Genomic DNA, 12,427 nt, shown 5'->3' with positions numbered 1-12,427 from the left:
GCCGGTTTTCTGCCAGAGGTTTGCATTGCCCCTGCCTGACACCAGCCTCGTGTGCTGCACTTCATGCTTGGTTATAGCTTTGTGATTTTGTTCTAAGCAGATAACCCACCTTGAGACCTGATGTTGGTTGAAGATCCCTGCATGGACCAGAGATAGCTAATAAAACAATGTGTTAGTTTGGTAATAATGACTCTTATTGTCCAGAAATTAATAAAAGTTGTGCCTATTAGCATGCATTTGATGTTTGCATTGAGTGATACATCCAAAGTCTGTTTGTTTAAGCCAGAGACAACTCGGTCATCAGCATGCTGGTTTTACCAGGTACGTTTTTTGGAAATCCTTCCCCTCCTCACTTTTTTTTGATCTACATCACCCATTTTCCTGCCTCGTCCCCAGCTCCTGTGCCCAACAGCAGAGCAGGAGAGGCAAGAGGAGCTGGCAGTCAGAGCCCAGGACCCTGCTACAGCAGACCAGAGCTCAGGACTCGCCTCACAGGAGGCTTGCCATTGCTTTCGGTCTGTGTGCACGTATTGCACCAATCTGCAGTTGCAAGTTCAATAAAATCAAAGCAGTGTAAGGCTAGCGTCACGCTGCACTGAACCAGACCACTGACATCCAGGTGAAAGTTTCAGAGCATCAAATATGTGTTTCTTCTCCTATAAAGGTTGCAGCTAAGAAAGGTTCTTCTGCACGAGATTCGGACAGACTCTCTGCTCTAATTCCCTGAAGAAAACCCCAAAGCAGAAAGCGAGACAAGCATTGCACTGGTATATTGGCTGATGAGTACAAAATCTTCTGACAAGTCGTTTGCTTGGCCCTGATTGGAAAATATCTTTAATTAAAACACCACATCAGAATCCTGAACCAATTTCATCCCAGCTCCACTAAGTGCTTTGTACAAAACATTAACTCTAAAATCTCATTACACATTAGCAATCCCTGTGACAAACATAAATGATAATTTAGCTCTAATGCATTCTGGAGCAAGCCATTTTTAAGAGAGGCACATGATATCAGCTTGCTAGGAGAAGAAGAAGAGTTGAATTTATCTGTCTCTTTATTTTTTAAACAAATGGCTCTAGCTGGTTCAGCAATGGGCTGTACAAATCATTGTAGTGTGTAGATCTGACAGTACACAGCAGCTGTTTAGCCCAAATCTGGCACTTGAGCCTGGGCTGGGTTTTGAAATCCCACCAGCAGTGCTGAGTTCCCAGGTCTTTAAGCATTCAGAGAAGGGAAACGGGGATGGGGAAGGTGGAGATGTAGTTGATTTTGCAGGACAAAGGGGAAGGAGACATATCCAGAGACTGCGGGTAATCTGAGTTGCTCAAAAGCACAGGCAGAGTCAGGGAGGGGGAAGGAGAAGGTGGGACTGCCTGCCTGCAGGCTCTGCAGCTGGCTTCCAAGGCAAGACCCGTGAGCACAAAAAAGGCCGCACTTGCAGCGAGCGGTGGTGTGATCCCTAGCACTGGTGGAAATTTTGCACCACTAAACATTGCACAACCCAGCCAGGACAACAGAGGATGCTGCCATGGTTAATATTTATTTTAAGTACAAGAACTGTCTTAACAGCACTTTTAGGCCAGAGGGATGGCAGTGCAACTAATGTTATTTGCATTGTTTATTGTCAGAAAGATGTTAAACATCTCTTCTTTGATTAACAGCAACACCCTCAATCTCTCCCCAGTCTTGAAAATGACCTTTCTACACGCTGAAGGCTGCATCTGGATCAATTTTTCTGTGTGCAAGTGGGCATGTGGGCATTTAACTTTGTGAAATGGGAAAATTATGGCTATTTACTATGGGATTATGAAGCATGTACATGATGAATATTATACAGGGATTTTAAAAACAGGTGAAACCCACCCAGCCTATCTTCCCCAACGTTTCCTCCAAGTACCATGTACCAGATTTGATCATCGCCTTGAAATCTAGAGCTGGAACTAGGTTTTGTACCGGCTGACATGAAGTCACTGAAGTTTTTGGCAAAGGGAGGGCTTTTCCCTCATCTGCCAATTTCTGGCTGCACGAGAATCAACCAGAGTATTTCCAATCAATTTTATGGTTGGGAGGTGGGAGGAGAGAGATCACCTACATCTCCGTTGTTTTGTCAGAGCTGAAACATATCTCTGTGGCTTTATGGATGTGACAACGTCTCCTGTGGAGAGAGACTGTTACACCTGGAGAGAAAAAGGTGCAAATAAAAAAAACCCCTTGACTTTGACAATGCACATCTCTCTTCTGTAAAAACACTTGAAAACATTTATGTTTGCTCCAGCAAGGAACAAATTCCCTTAAAACATGTTGCAAGATGGGTGCAATCTTCAATCGGCTCTTCTTTCAGCAGCAGCTATACTTTAACTCTGCTCTGCAGAAGTCAAGAGATGTTTACCATCAGCTTCAACGGGTGCCAAGGCAGGTTAGCTCCACGTGCTTTTGAAGCCCCTTTCTTGTATGGCAGAAGGAGGAAAATAACCACATTAGACTAAAAAAAAACGGTTTAATTTTTCCTGGCATTCTGTGATTTTCCATATCTCCAGTCCTGGAGCGGCTGCCCGGCAATGACACAGCAACGCAGCTCTGCAGAGGGAAAGGGGCTGTTCCTGCCCCCTCCCAGAGCTCGGCAGCGGGTGTAAAGTCCCGCAGTCTCCATACAGAGACCCGCTAAGTGCATGGTGTTTTACTTACACTTCCGTTCCAAAACATCTAAAAACTGTCACACAGATCAGACAATGAATGTCTGCTTGAGATTCAGGAAAAAAAAATGAGAAGCCCCATAGGAGGATCTTGTGAAAAGGCAATGAACTTTTCTGTAGGGAGGCTGACGGCAGTCGGATGGTGGTGGTGGTGGTGGTGGCTGTCTGGTTACTGCAAGCCCAACGGTTCCTTGATTTTTACTGCTTAAGAATAAATAGTAGCTTGGGGTTGCATCTTTCTCTCTCTGTCGTAGTCTGCAGTGAAGACCAATGTCCCCAGATTGTTCAGCTTCTTCAGAAGACCTTTCCTTGAAGGGTTCTGCTTTTCCACCCTAGCCACTCAATGGGCCCACCAGTTCTCAGGAAAGCCTCTCTGATATATACTTTCTGGTTAGCTACTCTTACCTCTTCAACTGCTAGCTCTTGCAAAATTCAAAGGGGGAAGCAGCTAACATTTTACTTTCTGTATCTAATTTTCCTTCCTTTTAGTCTTGCTCAGGTTGGATTTATCTTTTTGGAAAAAGACAAGACGGGCTTAAATCAGGTATTGGATTTTGCCTCTTTATTATATTGGGTTTTCCTGCTGCCTTGCTGCTTATTGCTGCAAAAGCCTCCTCTGCCTTACATTCAGATCATATCATCATATCACTTGGAGCCTTTCTGGTGAGCCCACAGATCTTAATTTTTTCACTTACAGTAAAGCTTTCCCAAATTACTTACTTTCTTCTAGAGGATTTGTCTTCCAAACCACCCTGTCATACTGCCAGATTTCAGCACAATTTCCCTTCCTCTCCCCTTGCCACGCTTGCCTCAGATACTGAACACTTTTATCATACACTTTAAAAAAAATCTTATTTAGTAAAACTTTCAGTCACAAGTAGCATGACATGAAGGTAGCCCTACTGCTGTAACTGCACCTGTGTCAGGTAGCTGCAGCGTTTCTGTCCTCGGCTGAGACCAGCGCACCACACTTCAAACACAGGTCAGTCAGAAACCATTGCGTGGTGCCCATGGAAGGGGTGGGGACTAACCTGAGCTGATGATACTCTTCTTTCCAACTCTGTGTGGCCTTTGGCGAATCGCTAAGTCATGTCTGCTGGCTTTGCAGAAGAGAGTCCATTTTGGAGGGGATCAGCTTGATAAGCACTGCAGGGTGGGAACGGGAGCTGTGCTTAAATTTGTGTTTGGCAGTGACAATCAGCATTACTGAGTCATACTTCATTAATCAGGTGAAGAACTGGACAATGCTGTTCCTTTATTTTACAGCCTTCTGCCTCAGTTACAAACTCATATCCTGACCTTGGTCTATATAACTCCAGTCATAACATTGTCCTTCTGCGGACAAAAAGTCATTAAGGTCTTTGATCACTCTTGACGTGCTTCACAGCTCTGTCTACATCCCTGTATAGCTGAGCACCACACCTGCCCGGGACATCACCACCCTTGTTCAAAGACAGCAATTCAACCAAGGTAGCTTAAAAAAAAATGGGGGGGAGGGAAAAAAAGTTCAACTCTTCCCACTTCTTAGTTCAGCTTATCCTTGCAGAAAGTCACTGTCAGTATATTTTGTGCCAATCACATGTTCAAAACCTACATTCGGTTCACATCAAGAGGAATTTATTTCTCAACGCTGCTCCAGCAGAAAGCATAAGCTTCACTTTCTGTGGAACACATTGCATCGCTCCAAAAATAGTCTGATACTTCTTCAGCTTGTTTAAGAACAACCAAGCTACCTGTTGGAGAGAAAAGCTATAGCTACAGGCAGGAAGCATGCCGGAGCAAGGCAGAAGACAAACCAGCCCCTGAGAAGCAGCACGGTGCAAAGCAGCAGCAGGAAGGGGCAGGGGAAATAAATCAGGATGGGAAGCCTGGGGAGCGCAAGGAAATGGACACCGTGAAGGACAAGAGAGAAGTGTGGACAGCCATTGCATATGCTCTCAAAACCATGGATCAGATATGTCTGGATGTGAATCCAGACAGATGGGTGGGTTAAATCAGTTAAATGGGTGGGTTAAATACAAATAAGCATGCATTTGTGAGACATGAGGTAAGTCTAAACTGGCAATGACACCACAATGATTAGACAACGACCATTTCAGACCTGCAGCTCTTCATGCTGCAGACTGCGGCTCACCTGCTTGCGGCAGCAGGAAGGCTCCTCAGTGCCCTTACTGCTTTCTCCCAGCAAGGGCCCCTGTGCTGCTTGCTCAGCTTCCGTAGGCTTTTTCTCCGTGGGTGCCCATGCCATGGCCAGCCCCATTAGGCTGCAGCTCCTCTGCTCGGCTGGCGCCCGGGGAAGGGAAGCGTGAGGCAGGGGCACATCACAGCCTGCTTGGGACCAGGATGGCCGCGCCACTGCCCAGCCACCCCGCCAGCCTCTTGCCTCCTGTTGCATGAAGGCAGCGTGGATGCATTAGTCTTCACAGGGTAACCATTGCCTAGGTGGAAAACACCCCCCTCGGGACTTCCGCTCTCCATTCCTTGCTCTCCCCCTTTGCTCGACCAGATGTTGTTCTCTGCCAGCAACATTTCTGGGAGGTGTTCATGGCAGCACACCCACAAGTGCTGCTGGAAGCAGTTGGGGAATGAGGAAGCAGGAGGACTGTATCTGCTCTCGCACAGATTGGTGCCCCCCCTTCAGGAGGGGCCCGTAGGAATTGTTTTCTAACTCCGCAGCCCTTGCAATTTCTGTGGCATCCCCTGCATAGTATCCTGCTGCTGGTTCTGCTACAGGGAAGAAATTCCCCACCCCATCACACCAGCTGTACCCAGGCTCTACCTGTCCCAAGGAGTGGCTGCCCCAGCTTGTGGTGGTCGTGCTGTCCTTTTCAGTAACCTGCATTCACAGAGATTTGTGGCTGCCTATAAATCTGCCACATTTGGTGGCATCAGAGGTCTCCCAGGAAAGCCCGTTGCCATGGCCTCTCCGCCTGATGCTCATCCTGTGAGGGAGGCTGGGATAAAAGCGAGCTGTGCCGTGCACTCTGCTGCAGGTGAGGCATCCCAGGGCATAAAGCACAGCCGTCCCTGGGGAGCAGCTAGGCTGGCCCACAGGAGAGTACTGGGGTGGCCCACTGGCCATGCAGGCAAGTCCTGTCATGAATTTTGCTCCAGCGTCATCCTGCGCAGCACAGTAAGGGCGCAGCCACGACCACCCAAACAAATGCAGATCGTCTGCATCGGCTGAGGGGATGACAAACATAAGGAGGAGGAACAGGGTGTGCAGCAGCTCCTGGTGGGATCAGAAGCAGTGCTGCTTTCACACAGGTTTTGCTTAGCATAAAGGCTCCTCTGATGTTTCATGACTACCAAAGGCTTTGAAATTCACAGGATTTTTCAAGGAAGGCAGAAGTTCATCTGAAATGAAAGAAAGATTACATTTTCCCTCCCACTGTATTTCCAGCTTCCCAAGAATCTTCCTTTGAAGACTCCACTGCTCCCAGAAATGTCTTTATGATGTTTTTTTAAGTCATTTCCCATGCAGGTTAATCACTGCACAGTGCAAGCAAATGGTAGAGGTTCTGAAAGCAAAGTATGGGGGGTGAGAAGTGAGGCTGTTGGTGAGCTTTGGCTTCTCAACAAAACCAAATCATCCCACCATGAAGTAGCATGGTTAGGAGGCAAGTCTACTAGATATCCGATATTGGAGAGAGAGTGGAAGCTTTCTGAGGGGTAAGTTTGACTGAGCAGTTCCTTACTGCCTCATCGTTGACTGGAACAAGGATATAGATTTGGGCTAAGGGAGAAATTCTACTTTTTCAAACTTTTTTTCTCCAGTCTGGGTATGGGCAACTCCCATCTGGGAAAGAAAGCACCAACAAACTGCCTGCAGCAAGGAGGAAAGGAGAAGGGTCTCACGGCCCGGCATTTTGCTTTCCAGCCCCTGGAAGGGGACTCCTCTAGCTGATCTGTTCTGATATCTGGCCGCCAGGGAATAGATAAGCATGGGGCAGACTGCAGAAACTATGACATGAAACTGCTCCTCTCCCTCTGATAAGAGGGAGCTGGTGTTGAACCTGTTACTCAGATTATGGTGGATCTGTATTCGCTTCCCCTTGAGCAGCAGCTACAGAGACAGAACAGTTGGATTAAGTTTCACTTTCCTATGTAAAATGACTTAACTGGGTAGATAAAGCTTAATATATTTGTGAAGCCTCATGTGTTTCCCTGAGACTTGATCTCAGTAATGTCTTATGAATGCCTTGCTGATTGTTTAATGAATTATTTTTCTCCCTCTCAGACTGTTAATAATAAATTATAAGTAGAAGGAATGTACAGACTGCCTGAAATAATTTCTCTAATATGAGTTCAGTTGCAGAACTCGCACTAGTTTGTCTCCTGCTACGTCTGAGCAAATGCTTTTTGATGAGGATTTTGGGGCAGAGGAGTTCCCCCTCTTCTTGTGATGTAGGAAACCCTTAGGCACCTGAAGGGCAATGAGCCGCATCAGGGAAGGCCAGCTTTACAAACACATGAGGCTTCAGCAGAAACCAGCTACTTTGTGTGCACACTGTTGTATAGCTTCCCAATGGGCTTCCAGTCTGGAAAGCAGAGACAGGAGGGACAGAGACGTTTTGGAGACAGAAGAGGGGAGATGATAGTCCCATTCTAATGCTGTGGTACAGGACTAGGACATTGTTGTCCACCTCACCTGCCCGTGGGCTTTGGGAGAGGTTCAGCACAAGTCACATTCCCCTCACATAGGTCTTGTTGTCTGAAGGGCTCGTGTCCAGCCAAGCTACCGAGGAGGAGGACAATTCCCTGTGTTTGTATTAGACTTTTCTCCCAATCTAGGATGAACTGCCCTTAGAGCTGCCAATGTCCCGCAGCTGACGAGGGAGGCAGCCTAGCTGAGAAGCCCAGACCAGGACTAGAGTCAGGCATCCCACTGCTGGTGCCAACAACACCCACCCACATAGGACTGTTATGTGGATGGGTCTCTGTTAAAAGCTCTTAACCACAAGAAGGGTTTTTTAATAGCCATGAGCTACAAGAGCTTGAAGTTCTTAACGTCTGAAACTATTTTCAGTATAATCCACAGATTATGAAAGTCTGTCCCTTCGCACAGTTCACCTTGGAGGTTTCATGGATCATTTCACTTGCAGAGTTAAAATAACAGCCCACACTGTACCCATAGGCATGTAAACAGATCAAACTCAGCTACCCCAGTTACTCTCAGCAGCACCCTGCTAAGGGGGGAGGGGGGGAACAACAGAGCGCTAAAAGAGAAGGCGAGAGTACCAGGAAAGTAAATGAAGGATGGCATGAAAGACATGGAGTGTTATAATGTCAGATGCATTTATCAACTTCCATTATTAGCTTTCACCTTCATCCTTGCCTTTTCAACCTCGCCTTTTCCAAATCAAAGTGCTTTCACTTTAAATAGCACCATGCAGGCAGGGGAAGCTGCTGAAAACATCCAGTGGTGCAGTTTTCTACATGCAGCCAAGCCAGCCCATGCCTTGCATTCAAACCAGAGGCAAACAGCTTTCATAACCCCTGACATGCCAGTACCACAGGTGGAGCTTAAAGCCAAGCGAGGACATTGAGCACATCAACTCAGCGGAGTGGAAGGTGGCAGAGTGACCTTTGAAGGGCTAAGATGGGCACACCCACCCAGAGCAGTTGTGGATGCCCCCTGGCAGTGTTCAAGGCCAGGTTGGATGGGGCTTTGGACAACCTGGTCTAGTGGAGGATGTCCCTGCCCATGGCAGGGGGGTTGGAACTAGGTGATCTTTGAGGTCCCTTCCAACCTAAACCATTCTATGATTCTATGGCAGAGGGGGCTGGCGTAATTTGTGCTGTCCCCAGGAATGCAGGGTCATGGATTTCCCCAGAGACGATCCCATGTGCTTCTCTGCCTGCTTGCTGCACGCCAGCCCAACCAGCTCTAGCAAGCCAGGTTGTGTGTGCAAGATGAGAGAGTGATCCACAACTGAAACCCTCATTGTGAGGGGTAAGAAAGAGTTATGCAAATAAAAAAACCAATTCTGCAGCTTTAGAGGGAAATGCCAAATACAGAAAAACCTTGGAAAGCTTCCTAATTACTTATACTGAGTGTTTGGGGATACATACATACTACAGAAGTATTTCTTCCATCAATAAAGTTTGCATTAAAACCACTGTCCTGGGTCTCCTCTGCCCACAACGTGGCACTGAGGCACCCCAAGGCTGCAGGTTAACTTGGACTCTCAAGTGAAGATGCATGAGATGGGCAGGTCAGCACTTTTGGTGTTGCTCGTTAGAGTGACTCACAGCATGGTTACAAAGCCACATAGATGAGGATTACTCACTGCTCCTTTCAGCTAATCAGAGCTCATCTTCCAAAACCAGAGTTAGCAATTGTCACCTTTGCAAGCTAAGGGAGAGCTGCACCTGCAGCTGGGCTCATTACCATCGTTCAGAGACATATAAGTCATCGTGTGGCAAGACACCGCAGTGCTGCAGAAGGGCTGGGAGGATGCTCTGGCTTCTCTTGCTCCGGCTGTTTTCTCTATGGCTCCCACAGCACTGACCGGCTGGTGGCACGCCAGCACTCCACCGCGCGGGGCGAGGGGCTCCCGATCCCTGCACAGGACACAGTCAAGTCATGGAGTCAACCTCCCAGGTTGGAGGCTGCCAGGTTTTAAGTCACTGAATACCATTGTTTCATGACTGTCATTTGTGTGAGCCAAGCTGTGGGTCTGCCTTTCTCATGGGACCCTGGAGTCACCGAGGTCATTTCAGAAGAAAAAAATCTCAAAGAAAGAAAAGTGTGAAAGAAAGAAACATTATGAAGAACAAGTGTAGGCAGCTAGAAAGCAAAGGCAAGAGGAAAGGGCTGGAAAAATATGAATGACACCAGAAGTCTGAAAAGTGGTGGCTGGCAGACACCAATGCCCTTAAAGACATGTAGGCACCCATCTACTGACTGAAATCAAGGGTGAGGTAAATATCTTTGTACCTTTAAAATTCAGGGTGTGGATTCCTCCCAGGCTGACACCTGATCCTCAGAAGTGGCACAGGCTGAGAGGACTGAGCAGCAGAGCCGCAGAAAGGTTCTTCTGTTTCATCCCAGGTATTACAAAATGGGATGTTACAAACACCTGAGGTATCTCAGTTCCTTTTTCGCTGCTCTGATAATGAATGCTTTGACCTTAGCTAGTCTCCCCACCTCCTTATCTATATGAAACCACTATTTTAAAAGCACTGGTTTTGGTGCTGCATTGCTGACTCCTGCACTTGGGCAAAATCGCTCCAGAAATCAGAAACCACTTGTAGGTCAACATTTAATAACCTTGTATTAAACTGTGCGGTCATTGTTGTCCTTGTGTTACACTATGCTCTTGGCAGTCACTACAAGTTCACTTGTAAAAATACCTACTTGTGTCTATACTTTCATCATGCTGGCTTATTAAAATAGCACCCGCATGGCAAATGCTCTGCCATGGCTATTCCTCTCTCTCTCTCTCTCTCTCCAGCCGTATTGCTTGTACAGCTGCTTTTCCTTTGGTTGTCAGACCCGCATGGCACCAAACTGCTGACCTCTCCTGTGTTTCGCACATGAGTGCTAGGAAGCATTTCCATGTTTCTCCACAATGGTAACATCATTATTTTTAGTATTTGGGATATTAGAGAATAGGTAGAGAAAGGAAAGGAGATTTCAGCCAAAAATATGTGCCCTAGTTCTTAAAAAACTTCATGTTTCAGGCATTAATTCAGCCTCTAATTATTAGGGAGACGAATAAGATAACCCTACAACTAACAAGCACTATGGCTTCTGGTTGAAAGATCTTTGGGCCTTCCTGTAACAAATCACAATAAAATGTCCGGTGGTTGGAGCTGTAGCTTATTTATAAGGATGCCTTAAGCAAAATCAGTTGGAGATGGAGAGGAGGGGAGAAAACATCTGACCAGAAATTGTATTTAATCTATGGAGGGGCAGGAGATCCAAGAATGCTGGTTTTACAGTCTTGAAAATAACACCAAACACTGTAGGTCTGCATTCAGGCCACCAAAGGAGAAATCTTGTGAAGCAAGCAGGTGGGGCTGATTTTAATGCAAGGAGGAAGCGTCTCTGAAGTTATCAATTTTCTTTTCAAAAAGATTCTTGCAGCAGGCAGGGATCAAGTAATTACTTTGCCCCTGTTCACAAGATATCTCAGAATAGTAACAGACCACACACCCAGGAGATGATTAAAGGAAGTCAGGGGTCAGGAACACAGAAAAGCTTGTGATACAGAAGAGAAGATTTGCATGGCCATTAATATTTCATGACTTACCAGCCATGTGGTTCAGAACAAGTATCTGCACAATAAAGTAGAATTGTCTGCCATCAGGTTGCATATTTCAAGACATACCTGAGTCATAAAAGTATTATTTACATGCCTTTGCCCACGAACAGAATGCGAACCTCTCTGGATCCCTGTACCCGTCGGAGGGGAACCTGGAAGGCCTGTCTGAGGGCTTAGCAGGGTTTAAGTGGGGCCTCTGCCCTGGGCTACACCTCTGCACAGGGTGAGTTTCAGCCTAAAAGCAAAGCATAAGTGGTACTTTTCTTACTGCAGGCCTATTAGATCCAGTACATGCCATTGGTACGTCTCTTCAGCCATTATTCCAACCCATGAAACAAAAGTGCTCTTTATATGCAAGCGTATAGGTAGCAGCGCAGACAGAAGACCTTGTATTCTCTGCCATTATTCCCATTATAGCACATCAAAGCTGATAATGAAATTTGGGGGAAAAAAACCCCATAAATGACTACTTTTCTTCCAGTGAAAAGAGCAAGACGTGTCAGGGATTAAGCAGAAGAATCCGTCCCAGGATTTTGGCAATTACGCTTTGTGAGATTTTATCCTGGGCAAACAGAGTTTACTGGGGCAGCCTAAGCAGGTCCTTTCCTCACACGCAATCAAAGCCAGGAATTTTCCCTGCCTGCACACGCCTGTATGCAGCTGGAGTAAGCGAGCGGAGCGAGTGGTTCGGCTGACTCACCGGCACGACCAGATTCTCCTGCTGCCGCCAGCCACTGATGTAACTTTTTTCCCTGCCTGGCGACTGGGCTCTCCCTTACCCAACCTGCTATCAGCGATGAGGCTCTTGACTCAAAAGGAACATTTAGAGCCGGAGTGACATTGCTAAATCGTCCGAAGCAGTCCCTCAGAGGAACAAGGCACGTTAGCATCGCTCGCCAGAGCTGCTGCTGCTGCTCTCGTTCTTGTAGTGCTCTGTGTGTGGGAAGAAAATGGCGAGAGAAAATGAGAAGTTGTAGAAAGGCAAAAAAAAAAAAAAAAAAAGGGCAGCACTGCACCAGAATTGCACCCAGTGTTTTCTGACAAGAAATATAAGTCTTTGCCCAGAGAATTTATAGCTGAAATGAGTCTAATAGCACCGGGCCTGATGGCCCTGTCTGTGTGCATTGCAAATTACTCACATGAGCAGCCCCACTGACTCCATCCGAAGGATTCTTCAACATGCACAGTCTGGCTCACAGTGATTAGTGACAGCAAACTGCAAGGGGAAAAGGGATGACAAGGGAGAAATTGCTCTAAGGCAACATTATTTATTTCTTCCCTCCCTCCTAAAAAGAGTCAGAAGTCTGACTATTTCATTCATCGGTTTCACTTTTGTTTTAAACTAGGCCCTTGCCAGAGTGGAAATCATTTATTTCAAGGTTCCCTCACACAGGGAAGTCACAAGATAAATCCAGAGTAAGTGAAAGTCCTGCTTCGTTGATATAATTCATTATTATC

The sequence above is a fragment of the Balearica regulorum genome, chromosome 3 (genome assembly GCF_011004875.1).
Source record: "Balearica regulorum gibbericeps isolate bBalReg1 chromosome 3, bBalReg1.pri, whole genome shotgun sequence".
Classification (NCBI taxonomy): Eukaryota; Metazoa; Chordata; class Aves; order Gruiformes; family Gruidae; genus Balearica; species Balearica regulorum.
The sequence above is the reverse complement of the archived record's forward strand: the minus strand, read 5'-3'. Positions refer to the sequence as shown.